The following is a 15,955-nucleotide window of genomic DNA, read 5'->3' as shown; positions in this document are numbered from 1 at the left end:
TAGGAACTCCAAATCTTGGAATTATTTCTTGTAATAACCACTTCACAGCCTCTTTTTGCTTTTGTGGTGCGACAGGGAAGGGCTTTTGGCCATCCTGTAAAAGTATCAACCCTTACCAGGATGTACCGGTACCCATTTTGTCTAGGTAACTCTGAAAAATCTACTTGCCAATAATCTCCAGGTTCTGTACCAGATTTCAGTCTACCCATTTGAACCTTTTTCTTAATCACTGGATTATTTTTCAAACATACTTCACACTTTGCAGTTACCATTTTAGCTATTCCTAACATCTTAACTGATATTATTTGCTTTCGTAAAGATGTTACTAAGGCTTCTGCCCCCCAATGACATTCTTGGTGTCTCATTTGAATTATCTCTCTCATCAAAAGAGGTGGAATAACTACTTGTCCATTAGGAGTTATCCACCATCCAGCTAAGTTTTTCTTAGCACTTAATAACTGACCCAATTTGTCATCTTCCTCCGGATATCTCAGTTTTTCCCTATGAAGGGTTACTGTTTTAGAAGGAATTATTGCCATTTGCAATGCTTGTTTCTTTGCTACCTTTTTTGCTGTTTTATCAGCTAAATTATTTCCAATTATTATTTTTATATTTCCAATCTGATGTGCTTTACAGTGCATGATTGCTACTTGTTTTGGCTTTTGAACTGCTTGCAATAATCGTAAAATTTCTGTTTGATGCTTAATGTTTGATTCTTGAGAGGACAATAACCCCCTCTCTTTCCACAAAGCTCCATGGACATGCACTACCCCAAAGGCATATTTTAAATCAGTCCAGATATTTACTCTCTTGTCTTTGTTTAATTCTAAGGCTCGAATTAAAGCGATGAGTTCTGCCTTTTGGGCTGATGTGGTACTCGCCAATGCTCCTGCTTCTATAGCTGTAGTCTCTGTTGTTACCGCATATCCAGTGTATCGGACTCCTTGTTCCATAAAGCTGTTTCCATCAGTATACAATTCCCAGTCTGGTCGCTCCAATGTCACATCCTTCAGATCTTCACGACTGGAATAAACATACTTGATGGTAGCCAAGCAATCATGTTCCAGTCGTCCTTCTTCCTGTATGGAACTTAAAAACACTGCAGGATTTACCAGGTTAGTTGTCTTTAGAATCACATCATCTTGTTCAGTCAATACCACCTGGTATTTCATCATTCGGCTGGGGGACAGCCAGTGTCCCTCCTTCTGTTCTAGGACAGTTATCACCATGTGTGGAACATAGACTGTTATTGTTCTTCCCAAAGTCAATTTCCAAGCTTCTCACTGTTGCGGCTACTGCTCGAAGGCAGTTTGGCCACCCTTTACTCACTGTGTCCAGTTGTTTAGAGAAGTATCCGACTGGTCGTTTCCAGCTTCCCATCTTCTGGGTTAGTACTCCCAGTGCAAGGTGTTGTCTTTCATGTACAAACAGCTGGAAACCTTTGGTTAGATCCGGCAGTCCCAAAGCAGGTGCAGACATTAAGGCACGTTTCAACTCTACAAAAGCCTTTTGTTGTTGTGGGCCCCATACAAAGAGAGAGTTCTTCTGGGCCTTGTACAGCGGTTTAGCTATTAGCCCATAGTTCATGATCCAAAGGCGACAACACCCAGTCATTCCCAAAAATGTTCTGAGTTCATGAATATTTCTCGGCTCAGGTATACCACAAATAGCTTCTTTCTGATTTTTCCTAATTGTCGTTGTCCTTTTAAAATCTCAAAGCCGAGATATATCACAGTCTGGCAGGCTATTTGGGCTTTCTTCCTGGATACCTTATACCCATTTAGTCCCAGGAAATTCAAAAGGTCAATAGTCACCTGTATACAAATAAATCTTTCTTTTGTAACAATCAATATATCATCCAGATATTGTAAAAATAAATGTCCAGGTCTTGGTTTGTCCTGTTTCAAGATTTCAAATTCCTTAGCTAAATGATTTCCAAAAATAGTTGGACTGTTTTTAAATCCTTGGGGTAATCTAGTCCATGTCAGCTGCATCTTTTGGTTTGAGGATTTTCCCATTCAAAAGCAAACAGTTTTCTGGTTTCCTTTTCCAAAGGTATACAAAAGAAAGCATCTTTTAAATCAAGCACTGTAAACCACTGATAAGTCTCCCTTAACGCTGTTAACAGTGTATAAGGGTTTGCTACTACAGGATAAATATCCTTAACTATTTGATATACTGCTCTCAAGTCTTTCACCAGCCTATATTCACCCGAGGGTTTTGGTTTTTTTTTTTTGTTTGTTTTGTTTTGGTTTTTTTTTTTTTCTGGTAAAATAGGAGTATTATACTCAGATTCACATTCTTCCAAAATTGTATACTCCAAAAATTTATCAATCAATTTCTTCAATTCCTGTCTTACTTCAGATTTGATTAGATATTGTTTAATTCTCGCTGTTCCTGCACCTTCCTTCAAATCTATTTTAACTGGTTCTGCTAGTTTCGATTTACCAGTAATATTTGTTTCCCATACAGTAGGGATCACTGCCAAATCCACCTCCGGTGGAATTTCTTGTTCCTTTACCTCTTTTTTTTTTTTTTATCATCAAGATTTCTCCCGTTTTTGACTCAGGTATTTTCAAGAAAAGTTCTCCTTCATCAAAAACAATCTGTGCATTTAATTTGGATAACAAATCTCTTCCTAAGAAGGGTATCGGACATTCTGATACATACAAAAATTCATGTGTAATTATTTTATTTCCAAATTTCAAATCTATGGGTTGTAGGAATGGCCTGTTTTCTTCTTTCCCTGTTGCTCCTTTTATATTGGCTGTCTTTGTTCCAATTTTTCCTTTACAAGTATTTAATACTGAAAGTGTCGCCCCTGTATCTACTAAAAATTTAACTTCTTTATCTCCCAGCTTAATTTTAACCAGAGGTTCAGCTGGGCTCCCCTCCGGTCCCCTTCAATCATCTAAAACCATTATTTTGGCAAGGTCGTGAAAAGCACTCCTGTTTCTGGGGCAGTCCTTTTTCCAGTGTCCTTCCTCTTTACACAAGGCACACTGATTTATTCCTAAGAGGGTATTAAATTTCCAATCACCACAATTCATATACCCTCCATGCCACTTCCAACATTGCATTTAAACTTCTTGAATTTTCTCCCTCCAGTTTCTGGAGTTGGTTTTTTTTGTGTTTTTTTTTTTGTTTTTTTTTTTTTTTTCTTATATTTGGTGCCGATTGCCCCATAAAAATCAAAGCCAATTGTATCTGTGCTGCCTCTGTTTCCACTCTCAAATCAGTGTATTTTCTAGCAGCTTCCTTTAATCTTTCCAAAAATGCTGAGGGAGATTCATTTTTATCTTGTCTTACTTCATATAATTTAGACCAATTCAAAGATTTAGGCATGGCATGTCTAATCCCATACAAAACCCACTTTTGATACCGCTTTAATCTTTCTCTATGTGCCACATTATTTGGATCCCACTGCGGATCCCCAGATGGAAAATTCTGTTCTATTGTTCCACCTGTTATTCCACTCATCGCATCCAACTCTGCCTGTGTTTTGCCAGCTTTTAATACCATTTGTTTCTCTGTATCATCTAACAAATTATCCAAAATCACCTGTAAATCACTCCAGTCTGGATTCTGTGTTCTAATTATAGTATCTACCACCTTGCCCACTTTTTCAGGATCTTCTCTATAGTTTCCTGCTGCCTGTTTCCAAGTCATCAAATCCGTAGCTGTAAAAGGTATTTTCACATAGACTGGTCCGTCGCTGCCAACTCCCTGTCGCAGGGGAGCTATTGTATGGGTCTGTTGCCGAGTTCTCCGTGAAACAGGAGTATGAATTACAATCTCCGATAATCTCTCTCCCACATCTCCTGTTCCACTGCTATCTGGTTCAGTCACCGGTTCTTGTATCCTTAATTCTCGACCCTGATTCATTTCTCTCCTAGGAGGGGATATATCTAACTCTGGTCCATCGTCATTCTCAATAACAGTCCTTTTCTTCAAACAACCTTTCCCAATCTCACAAGTTGTACAACACTTTTTCACTTTCTTATTATCAGCGGTTACAGCCATTACTAAATTATCTCCAGTAGTTAACTTACATTCCTCCTGCCAATCCTTTCTTTGTCTCAAGTAAAAGAACAAATCCACATATGGCATTTCACTCCATTTCCCTTCTCTTTTACAATACAACATTAACTGCAAAATAGTGTTATAATTCAGTGTCCCGTTCATGGGCCACTTTTCCTGATCTTCTAGTATATATAGTGGCCACCAATTATTACAATACTCAATCATCTGGCTTTTTGGCAAATCCTCATATAAATCTCCCCAATGCGCTAACAAACATCCCAATGGAGAATTTTTCGGGATTTTATCAGTTAACACAAGATTACCCAAGCTTCTACTTTTAAACAACCGAGTTAACTTAGTTGCCATGGTGTAATTACCCACAGTACAATACACAATTATTCAACTCTGTCACTCCGATCCGCGGATCCACACTCCACACTCGCTTTCATTTTCAATTATACGTCTCACCCTTACAACCACACTCACACTTTCCCACAGTTGCTTTAAACAAGCATATAACACAATTTTATACCTCTTAATTTTCTTCTTAATACACAGACTCACAAAACAACAGAAAGACAAACATATAACACAATATTATACCTCTTAATTTTCTTCTTAATACACAGACTCACAAAACAACAAAAAAAGCACTAAAACTTCTAACTTCTTGTTAGAGGCACTACCTTAGAGAACACTATAGCATATAGTTTCTCTTGTCTACACTTTTGTCCAACCCTGCAATAGCTTTCGCTTATGTCTTACGGGCAGACGCCTAGGCTTCCACTTCCACAAGGATCCTTTTAGTCCAACCCTGCAATAGCTTTCGCTTATGTCTTACGGGCAGACTCCTAGTCCTACCCTGCGCAGGTCTTTCACTGCGTCTGACAGGTAGACTTACTCAGTGGGACTCCAACCCACTGGTGGGACTCCATCCCACTCTTTCCAATACACTTATTATAGTGGGACTCCTGCCCACTTCCTCTAGTGCACTTACTTACTACAATTAAAAAGAAGAAGTGTCTTACCCAAAAAATCCAGGGAACGTCGCGAAGAGCCTTACGGATCGGGGATCGATGGGTATCCCCGAGAAATCCTCGGTGCCGGCTGGAACCGATCAGGTCCCCGACTCCTCCGGTCTCCTTCAGCGAGGTCCCATCTGGGTCGCCAAAACTGTTACCGAAATCTCGGAATGAAGAACTTATCGACACCAATGTGATGTAGATAAGCAGACACTTCTTTATTGACGGCCGGGTGCGTGAGCGAGTCCTCTCACGATCAACGCACACCAGGTCCCAAACTCAGATTCCATATATAGAACTTATTCATACATATTCATTAAATATTCATGCATAATCATAACATTTCCCATAAATCATTTACATACTCTCCTCCTATATCTGATTCTGCGCAGTAAAGCTTAGAAAGGTCTAGAAATGGGTCTAGGGTACGATTTGGGTAGGTGGTATATGAGTCGGTGGTCGCGATCTCCCCCTGCCGGAATTACCTTTTACTAAAGTTCAGTTTCTTGGCAGGCACCTACAAGCTGTTCCAGTCGACTCTCCCCAGTTCCCATTAATCTCATCCTCTGACATTTCAATGCACCTCTACGTAAAGAAGACTGGTTAAGTACAAAGGAACCTTTCAACCCTAAAGTTATTACCTAAGTTTTTCCAATAGTTCCAGGCCCTTCTTCTAGCCTTGGTACAGGACGTACAAAAGATGTCATAACTACTTCTACTATATAGCTGTAAATTTTCCATAAAAATTTTCTTATTCCTCTATATTTTAATTCTATTAAATGATTTTATAAAATCAATCAATCAATCTAATATAATTAATCAATCTTAACTTATTAACAAATCGATAACACGCTGGTACATACTTCCTACCCAGAATGCTAGCGACACTTCACAAATCATCATTATCTGTATCTAAAATCAGTGCTACTTACCTGATGGAAACGAACTAAAGAGACAGAAAGGCTTTCAGTGCCTTTTCTCTGGAAGATGATGCATAATGCATAGTTCAAGAGTAAAGCTGAATGAATTCTCATAAAATTGTTCCTCTTTTTCTGCAGTAGAAATCACCACTGCCCACAGATGGGTTAGGTACTGGAACTTACAGGTAGCTTCTTACTAGGACTTATTCATTCACATTTATCATTTTGCAGCTATACTTAAAACCACTGGTTTTGATGGGTCAAAGGAAAAAAATGGAAAAGAAAATACTCATGACATGTCCAAATTCTCCTTTGTGACTTGATCAGAGGTACAAAGATTGAACCTACAGTGACCTCAGAAGACCATGAAACCTGCACAGAGACACAGTACATCTAATATTTCTGTGTACAAACTCCATTCTAAATGTACTTTTTTTTTCCTGAGACTTCTCTTATCTCCCTTTTTTTTTTAATTTAAAAAAGAATAAATCAAGGGGAGAAGTGCAAAGATTAATACTAAACTGAGTCATTCTGTCCCTGTGATCTCTACACATAGTTCAAATACAAATCCTATTATTTTGAACTATTCTACAAATAGTTCAAATACACATCCTATTAATGGCCAGACATTGCTATTCAGAACATACAGCCTTCAGTAAGAATATAATATTTCTGTTCTGCCCATAGTATAATGTCGTGGTCTCTCTCTGTGACTGTTTTCCAGTTACAGTTTACCCATCAATGAAAAAAACACATCTGAAGTGAAAGGAAACAACCTTTTTTCTCAAAGCAGAGTATGCTGTAGGATTGTCTCAAGCTTTCCTTGGTCCTGGCATCTTCACAGGCACCATCATTGTTCACACAACCTATCTCTAGTCTAAACTACAAAACGCAGTAACACATTTTTGCAAATATTTCGGCAACTCATTTAGTCTAATAAATGCAAAGAACAATTTAAAGCATCTATACATGAGATCTCAAGTAAATTGTTTTTTATTGTGTAAGAACTGGATCTTCAAGAGTTAGTGAGACTGTTGTTAATAAGGGTAACCTAGGAGAAAAAGCATGAAAAATAACCCAAGTCAACATGACATATACAGTACAGGTGAACTATGTTTACACAGAATTTGCTTTTTGTGTACATTAAAAAAAAAAAATGGAAATAAAGGATTTTTACCATGGAACTTCCAGTTAAACTAAGAAATTCCACTCCAGTGGGATAACCAGAATTACACAGTTAATGCACAGGATCCCTTGCAATTATCTATCAAGTCACTCAGTGGTGAGTCACTTCAGAAAGTAGCATGTTAACTGATAGACTACAACAGCCTTAAATGAGTCCTTATCAACTGTATTTTAAATCTGCCTTAGCTCAGAGTTTATGGGTTTGGCAAGATCACCATTACAATTTTTTTTCCTAACCTTCAATATCAGAGTTCAGAGGTTATTGCCTTATGTCATAAACCTTTGGTTTGCTGCCACAATACTAAGAACAATGGGCAAAGCAACAACTGTAATGTGACCATTCTTTATCAAGCTGATTAATAACAATGATCTCACTGTTACCTTGCAGGCTCCCATTCTGCTGTTTCACTCATTTATGTCACTGGTCATGAACTTTTCATTGTAAGCTCTAGGCTTCTTAATTGTCCATGGACAATACCGCTTTTCCATTTCAATTCCTCATAAAATAGGCAATTAAGGCTAGGTGAGACATTACTTTTTAGAATCATCTAATTCCTCTTTACTATAAAGAAGCTTGGGTGACTAACTGGCCAAACAACTATAACATGTAGACAATTGAATTGTGTGCAGCGAATTCCCTTTTAATGAATACAGTGATGCATCTTTTAAAGAGCTCTCAAATTGCAGTAGAATCACAGAATGGTTTCATTCAGAAGGGACCTTTAAAGATCATATAGTCCAAGTGCGTGTCATGGGCAGGTACATCTTTCACTAAATCAGACTTCACTAGTAGAATTTCCCTTGTGAAAATTTAATATTCCTTGACAGTATACTGCATTTAATATTTTTATAGCCCAGCTTTTCAAGTGACTGCAGAAGATTTAACTTTGTTGTGTTTAACCTGTTCTTGATGCCTAGAAGCTGGCAATGAAAACTAATTATTGTCCAAGAAATACTGAGTCATCCTATTATATGGTATGTTTGTGGAGTCTTAGGTAATGAGATAGAAAGCAATAATTTCTGTCATGCTGTTCTAGGATGAATTCTTGCACTCCAAAAAAAGACTGAAACTGAAACTGTGTTTTCTTCAAAGTATTGCAAAGTATCGTGCTAGTTAGTCCACACTACAATTAGTCATACATATTTTAACTATTATTATAAATTTAGAATTTGAGAAAGGACATTTCTTTAAAAAAACTTAATTTTTGTTTGATCAGCTATACTACATCAATTTAGCCAGACATTTTGTACATAAGCACTAAAAGCTTTAAAAATACGTATGCAGGACTTCAGTCAGAGTAATATGTACTCGTAAGTTCACTTTGCAACCTAGATTTTTACGCATGGAGGTCAAAATTAATTTAGTTTTAAAATTAAGTTTTTCTTCAGTGTATAAGAGAACTCATTGTACCTGGAACATGGACTTGGACATGAAGTCACATTGCCAGGAGCTGCAATTATCTTCTCAGCACCCTTATCTGACTCTTACCACCTTACCAAGAACACAAAACCAAGGGGATTTTGCTTCTGTCTGTGCCACCTATTGAGGTCATGGAGGCTTGTGAGATACTGTGCGATGTTTGTTCTCTCCAGCAGTGAGAGTATAAATATGACTGTAGTTTGTCATACCAGACCAGGAGCCTGACTTCTCAGAACATACTTCTCAAAAGAATGCCTGAGGAAACATAAAACCAAACAGGACAAGCATATGCAGCTTTTTCCTAAATGACAACATGGAGTGGATATGTCTTCCATGAATCTCTGCATTCTCCTCTTTAAATTGTTTAAAATTTTAGCATCCACAATCTTCTTTGGCAGGAAGCTCCACAATTGCAGCACCCACTGCATGAGACAGTACTTTCTAGCATTTATGTGCATTGTTTGATACCATTTAATTCTACTGTAAAAGACTGTGTGTCTTTTACTCTGAAGCCCATGCTGGTCTATAACTTGAATATGGATTTAGATTATTATTAAGGGAATATGATCATGTTTGAATTTAAAGCATATTTTGTGTTATCAGTCATACCATAATACTGGAAGAAAGATGCATCTTACAAAACTGAAATATCTTACAGAAATGAAATTGCCCGATCATATTGAAAGACCATGTTTTGAATACTTCATTTTTGAAAACTATTTCCTATTGCTTTGTTTCAGGGCAATACTAAAGCACAAAATTCATATTCTTGTGTGTCAGAAACTGTTCAACATACAATGCGGCTTAAGGGGAAACTATCTCACGACAGAGATATTAATCAAATGAAAGTACTGCTGCATTAAGACAGGACGCTATTCAAATCAAGGAAACAGGCAAGCAGGCAAGAAAATAAATATTTTAGAATTTTGCCATTAATTTCCAGGAGAGCAAAAAAGAATACTACAAGTGCCCATTACATTAGGAAACAATACTGTCAGTCCCAAACTTAATCCTTATCTAGTTCACTTAGAAGTATTAATTTTTTGTTTTAGAAATGTAGACGTGTTGTGGTTTTACCCCAGACAGCAACCAAGCACCACACACTCACTCACTCCTTCCCTGGTGGGATGGAGGAGACAATTAGAAGAGTAAAAGAGAAAACTCGTGGGTTGAGGTAAAGACAGTTTAATAGGGAAAGTAAAAGTCGCGCACACTAGCAAATGAAAACAAAGAAATTATTCACTCCTTCCCAGGACAGGCAGGTGTTCAGTTGTCTCCAGGAAAGCAGGGCTCCATCATGCATAACGGTTATTCAGGAAGACAAACATCATCACTCCAAATGTCCCCACCCCCCTTCCCCCTTCTTTCCCCAGCTCTATATATTGATCATGATGCTACATGGTATGGAATATCCCTTTGACCAGTTGGGGTCAGCTGTCTTGTCAGGCTTCTTGTGCACCTCCAGCCTACTTGCTGCTAGGGTGGTGTGAGGAGCACAAAAGGTGTTGATCTAAGTACTGTTCAGCAATGACAAGAACACCCCTGTACTATCAACACTGGGTTTAGCACAAACCCAAAACATAGTTCCATACTATCTACTATAAAGAAGACAAACTCTATCCCAGCCAAAACCAGCACAAGATGGAAAAGTGTGGAGCAGTTATTAAAAACAGTTCTTAATTAGAAAATGTTAGGGGATGCAGTTTCAGAACAGCAGTTTTAAGCCCAGACATATGCTTTCACCACAGGAGCCATCCAAGTGTTTGTAACACATGAAGGAAATTCACCACCTAGCATCCTAAAAGTTTCATTGCTCATCTCCAATAAAAACTACAACATGAGGCCCAAAGCTTGCTTAGTTGTTTTTCTGTGCAGTGCTAAGGGTGGTGGTTTTGCATCTATCTTTCAAAGGCATATAGCTGACATACAAATATATTTTTAATTAACTGATTTGCATGTTCCAGTGTAACAGAAGTACCAGCCTTTCATATTTGGGATGTAGCCATTTGTGGTTTACCAGTGTCACTATATAATGTCACTGATATGGTTATTTTAATTAATCTGCTTGTATTCGTTTCCATTTATTTCAGTCATCTTTTCCCCACCACTGTGTTTCCAATATGTTTCTTGGTCTGTCTTATTTTTTTGCTTAGTTAATTTTTTTGTCCTCCCAGGATCTTTGTTTCTATTTTTGAAATTGTTCTTCTTCCTTGTGTGTAATTTCTTATACTGTCCTTTTTTTCTTTTTCTGTGTAATAGATGGTGCCTTTCAGCTTTTTTCCCTCATTCATGCCATCTTTTTTGCAGACTTCATCCCTTTCCCCTCTGTTTACATGCTAGTTCCTCTCACTGATGTAATCTTTTGATCACATTCTCACGTTTTCCATATTCTTAGTTGTCCTAGATGGAGAATTTGAGCCAGAAAAGTATCTGGTAGTATAAATCTGACAGCAAAGGAGATCTGGTTGATGAACAATGATATTTTGCCTAGCTATGCCCTCTCTTCTGTATCTCTGGGGAATCTGGAAGGGACAAGAATCAGTTAAACCTTTCTTGGAAACCAGCATATCTGTTTGGGAAAGTCTCTGCTCCTATTTCATCCTGTGCTTAATGAAGTGCTGACAGCCACGCTCTCCATTCAGAGTTTTACACAAGGAAAGATCAACTAAACTCAACCAGAAGGGAGTAAGTGAGAGGAGTCCTCAGGCCTGGTGGTATGTTGATCTTTGTGAGATTCTTTTCTTCACCCTCATGAATATTGATACTCTTTATTAATTATTCTTTCTGTTGAAGTGAAGCATAGCAATGCTATGTTACATTTTCTTATATGCATTAGCACACATTTCCTCAGAAGTTGTTTGTATTATAATTTGATACAAATACATTCAACTTACTATATTACTGGAGAAAACAAAGAAATGTCTTGTCTTATTTTGGAAATGTTTCTAAACAGAACAAAAACCATAAAAATCTTTTGATCCATGTGTTGACATTGTAAGGATGCAAATGCAGACTGTGATAGAGCTTTTAATTAGTGGAAATTATGAAGCTATAAAATAAAACAAACAAGCAAAAATGTGTTAAACCTAACAAACCCATGGATTGAAACATCATTTCTGTAAGGCAATCTCTTATTCCTTCCATCTTCCAGAACCCTGCGTGTGTACAGTTCATTTTTCCTGCTATGATCACATTAATTTCTCATCTTTAACACTTGTAAGAATATAAAAGTTATCCAAGACATAATTCTAAAGTTGGTTAAAATAAAAAAAAAAAACAAAAACCACGTGGTGTGTTATGAAACATTTCACTTCCACTTACTCAAGTTTGTTCAGCTCCATTCTTTAGCACACTTTAAATCTGTCACCGTTTGCTGATATCACCACAATATATCCTGTGCCTTCTAAAACATTATCACCACTTGTCAAAGCTGGCATGAAATAGCTTGCAAGGTTTTAATGTTGATTTTAAGGAATTAGAAGCATCAGCCATGTTGTTAATTCAGAGCTAATCTGCAGCAAAATACACATATTCTAGCAGCTCCAGAATGCTTCCTGAGTAATTTTGAGAGTGGGCAGCTAGGATACTACAGTGTCATCAGGATTAATGTTGTCCATACTATCCATCACAAAGAACTGTAGTTAACTAAGCCTTCTGTGCAGTATGTTAAATTCAGTCAATTAAGACAGACTGAACTGGTTGTTGTTAATGGCAAGTCTAATTCATTAAGAGTATATTTGCCAGTTTCTTATTTCTCTGAAATACAAAATTTGTGATTTACCCGGAATTTTGTTTTGCCAGTGACCAATCTGAATGTGTGTCTTCTTCTTTGAATATGGGGAGGAACATGCAGGGAGCAACCTTCTTCAGTGATACTCTCATGAGTTCTTCAGTTGCAGTGCATTGCAGTTTCTCAGTATTTGACCACTGCCGATCATAATGAGACAGTAATTCAGTATAGAGCCTGAGGAAGACATGACTATGTTAAAGAAATATATTTTCACAGATACACGGCAGAGTTGTCACTTTGAGTAGGCCAGTAGAAAAGATGAGGTTTGGACAAGTCCAGAACAGAACTGTTTTCATCCAAAGTGTTTATTACCCCAAGCCAATTTTACAGTTTTGTTTCTTCTTAATGTACATCTCATACTGAATTTGCTAGTATCATTTTCAAAGCCAGAACCAAAGGAAGATGATAAAGAAGAATTGCTACGTTCCACTTTTTACAAGCTATCTGTGTAAGGAATTTATGACGTTACTGTCTGTTGCATAGTTAGCAGTTAAAAAGATACATCAAGTCAACTCAAGAAATATCCAAGACAATTGGCAATGTAAAATGATTCATGTCAAGTATGGCTACTTGGTACTTTCTATTGTTCCTGGATAAATTTCTTCTTTAGATACAGTTTTCTTTTGCTGTTCCTGGCTCCTGCAAATCAAACAGACCCACTTTCTCTTTATGATGGCAACAGTTTCACAAGCCTTAGCAAACAACTGCAGAGCAGAGAGTTACTGGAAGTTGCTCTGAGTTCTGTTCCATTGTAGTGTCCCATGTGACCAGGAACCAAGAATTCTGTCAATTTTAATGGGTAATTTGTGGTGTTCTTGTAGTAAGATTTTATTTGCTACCAACTAACTGAAGAAAGAGATGGCACCTCACAGCTAATTCTTACTGTGGTAGACAGCAGTAACTTCATGTTCACAGGATAGGTAGGGGAATTACCCTCTGCCTCTGTTGACTTTCTTCAAACACAGGAGAAAGTGAAGTGCTAAAAACAGCTGCTACTGGTGCTGATGCATTTGCTGCCAAATCTGCTCTGACCCCTACTACTCCTTCACCTACATCTATTGCATGAATTCAAAACTTGACGTGAGTGAAGATTCTGTACATCAGCCATCAATGGCTTTGAAGTATACATTATTTTTGCAGTAACAGCAGCAACAAATCTCTATTGTTCCCCTCTGGTTTACAGTACTTGCTTGACAGAATATTTTGAGTTATTTTCTTTTTGCTAAATATACCAGGGGTTTTGCCATCCTTATTCTGTTTCATTATAACTGTTTTGTTTTATCCCAGAATTTCTTGTTTCAGTGAAATTAATACCCTTATTCATGATTCCACCTCCAAACAGAACTATGTATGTACTCATACTAGGGCTTATATTTTCTTCTAAAGGCCAAAAATAAGGAAGAAAATGAAGTCATAACAATTATTGTTAATTAATTATGATCTTCTGCAGTATTTTTCCAACTCAGTATTTTTCCAGAGATGTTTGTTTACTTAACTAATGTTATTTTTCAGATGCATTACTGTCTAAGGCAGTATCTGCTAATACCTTCTCCCATTATCTTACGGTTTCCAAAACCTACCTACATGATTCAAAAAGTGTTCATTTAAAACACTGACAGGTCACATGGTCACTACAGAAGGGTAGCTCACAGATTAGCTCATATCCTGCTCATAACTTCAGAATTTCTTATTTATGAGCCTAGCATGATCCCTCCAATGTTCTCCTGTATTTATCTGGGGTGACCATGGTGCTCATTCAATGTTCATTTTTATTAATTCTCTGAAGGACTGCTCACTAACTGAACTGATGAACCGACCTAGGGCAAGCTACCCTCAGTCCTGCCCTGAAATAGGCATATTTATATAGAACAACAGAAAGATGTTTCTGTGAAAGAACTACCTTTTATGTATTGCAAAAGCCGGTTTTCTGTGTTGTAAAGAATGGGAAAGAAGCGGTTTTCCTAAAAGTATTCTAAAATAGAAATGTCACCCATCTGTTATATCTCTTGCACATCCCAAAATTGTGTGTCTCGTTTCCTTCAGTGAAGGACATCCTAATGGTTGCAGGAACCTTCACTGCAGACTTTAAGCTCTTCCACATAATAATTTCTCACATTGCAAATTTATATTCATCATCTTTCAAAAGCATATGAGGTTTTTCTCTGTTTTGAATACCACAGTGTCAGAGACATCAGTCAAAAATGATAGCATCAATCATGCAGCTGCAAGGCAGTCGGATGGCATCTGCCATAATGCCTTACAATGCTACAGCAATGTACCAGAATTTTGATGAATAAGGATGCTGGTTTGCTCAATAGCAATTAATCATGACATCTCTTAATGCATCATACTTTTAAAGGCATAATATAAAGCTAATAAATAGGTTAGCTTCTACTCTTCATTCAGCTGAAGTTGATGAAGATACTCAGAATGCAAATGCCAGAAGGGAGAAGATAAATCACATTATTCCAAACCTGATATACAAATGCAATGCATTTCATTAGGATATTTTATTTTTAACATACTGCTGTTAACCATTGCAATAATCAGTATTAACTCCCAGATTCCATAAAAAGCACAACTAGTAGTGGAAAAAAGAGCACTTTTTTTTTTTCTTTTTCCTAACTAAAATTGCATCTGAGAACAGAATTTGTCCCAGTCAATGTAAAAATGGGATATATATGTTTCTGTAATTAGAAAGATATATGCAAAGATTGAGGCTCCATCCTAGCATAAACTTTAGTATTGGCTTACTTATATCAGTCAAATAGGTTCTATGTTTCACTGACCATATAATAAGTTTTTGAAATTCTTTGCCACAAAATATAATTAAATACCAGGATTCTAGTGTTTCCCTGTAAAATTAAGTACTTTGATGGGTAAAAAATTGCTGTTATATTTACAAATATTTTTTTTAAAATTAGAAATTACAGAAATCTATGAAGGATATAAAACTTTCATGCTTGCAACATTACAGGTATGCCCATGATAGCTGTATGGCATGGAATTGCCATGATACGCGCAAATATGCTATTCCTAGTCCAACAGGAAGCCAATTTACATAAACACTTGGCGGTATTGTGCTAAGTTTTTTCGTTTGACCTTTGAGCTATTTTTTCAGCTAGTACCTAATGGATTTTCATTATATATATGTCAGGCATCTTCTTTACACATCTAACTATATCTTAAATGACTTTCACACACTATTGATCACGTTTCTCATCATTACCAGAGATAAAATATTAGATTAAATTAATTGTTGTTCTGAAGAAGAATTTCAATGTAGAACTATTTTATTCTGAAGTATAACCAATAGAAAACAGTTTTTAAATATTCAGAAAGAACAGGAACTTCAATGTCAATAAAAAAAAATGAAAATAAGAATCTCACATTGAAAGAAATTTGTACAAATAAAAATAGTAGATAGTGGCTAGCAATTTTTTTCAAGTTTTGCTGGCAACCTCAGACCCAGATGCTAAGCATTGGAAAATATTTATTCCAACAGCATCATCTAGTATTTTGGCAGACTCCATAAGCAATTTTGTTTTACAGTTCTAAAGCTGCTTCTGGGTCCATTACATGGTTAACCTGATGG

The sequence above is a fragment of the Falco punctatus genome, assembly GCF_963210335.1.
Source record: "Falco punctatus genome assembly, chromosome: Z".
Lineage (NCBI taxonomy): Eukaryota > Metazoa > Chordata > Aves > Falconiformes > Falconidae > Falco > Falco punctatus.
The sequence above is the reverse complement of the archived record's forward strand: the minus strand, read 5'-3'. Positions refer to the sequence as shown.